The following is a 1008-nucleotide window of genomic DNA, read 5'->3' on the forward strand; positions in this document are numbered from 1 at the left end:
CCTGGCTAATTTTTTGTATTTTTAGTAGAGACAGGGTTTCACCGTGCTAGCCAGGATGGTCTCAATCTCCTGACCTCGTGATCTGCCCACCACGGCCTCCCAAAGTGCTGGGATTACAGGCGTAAGCCACCAAGCCCAGCCAAGCCCTGTCTCTTAAAAAAAATAAATTTATTTGTTTATTTTGAGATGGAGTTTCACTCTTGTCGCTCAGGCTGGAGTGCAATGGTGTGATCTTGGCTCACTGCAACCTCCACCTCCCTGGTTCAAGCGATTCTTCTGCCTCAGCCTCCCAAGTAGCTGGGATTACAGGCGCACACCACCATGCCCTGCTAATATTGTATTTTTAGTAGAAACAGGGTTTCACCATGTTGCCCAGGCTGGTCGTGAACTCCTGACGTCAGGTGATTCACCCACCTCGGCCTCCTAAAGTGCTGGGATTACAGGCATGAGCCACTGTGCCTGGACTAAATGATCCATTATTTAATTTATTTATTGACATGAGTCTCACTCTGTTACCCAGACTGGACAGCAATGGCATGATTTCCGCTCACTGTAACCTCTGCCTCCCGGGTTCAAGTGATTCTCGTGCCTCAGCCTCTTGAGTAGCTGGGACTACATGCGTGCACCACCACGCCCAGCTAATTTTTATATTTTTAGTAGAAATGGGATTTCCCCATATTGCCCAGGCTGCTCTCGAACTCCAAATGTCAAGTGATCCACCTGCCTTGGCCTCCCAAAGTGTTAGGATTACAGGTGTGAGCCACCATGCCTGGCCAAAACAATAATTTTTTTTTTTTTTAGACGGAGTCTCACTCTGCCACCCAGACTGGAGTGCAGTGGCCCAATCTCGGCTCACTGCAAGCTCCACCTCCTGGGTTCACGTCATTCTCCTGCCTCAGCCTCCCGAGTAGTTGGGACTACAGGTGCCTGCGACCAAGCCCAGCTAATTTTTTTGTATTTTTAGTAGAAACGGGGTTTCTTTTTTTTTGAGACGGAGTCTCGCTCTGT

At 48.8% G+C, this 1008-nt stretch overlaps 1 long non-coding RNA gene across 1 annotated transcript in view; it reads left to right on the forward strand.

The window, feature by feature from the left end:
* The window catches only part of LOC105512883, a 17624-nt gene that overhangs the window by 609 nt on the left and 16007 nt on the right, over positions 1 to 1008 (forward strand). The window lies entirely within an intron of this gene.

The sequence above is a fragment of the Colobus angolensis genome, unplaced genomic scaffold, assembly GCF_000951035.1.
Source record: "Colobus angolensis palliatus isolate OR3802 unplaced genomic scaffold, Cang.pa_1.0 Scaffold22, whole genome shotgun sequence".
NCBI classification, from domain to species: Eukaryota; Metazoa; Chordata; class Mammalia; order Primates; family Cercopithecidae; genus Colobus; species Colobus angolensis.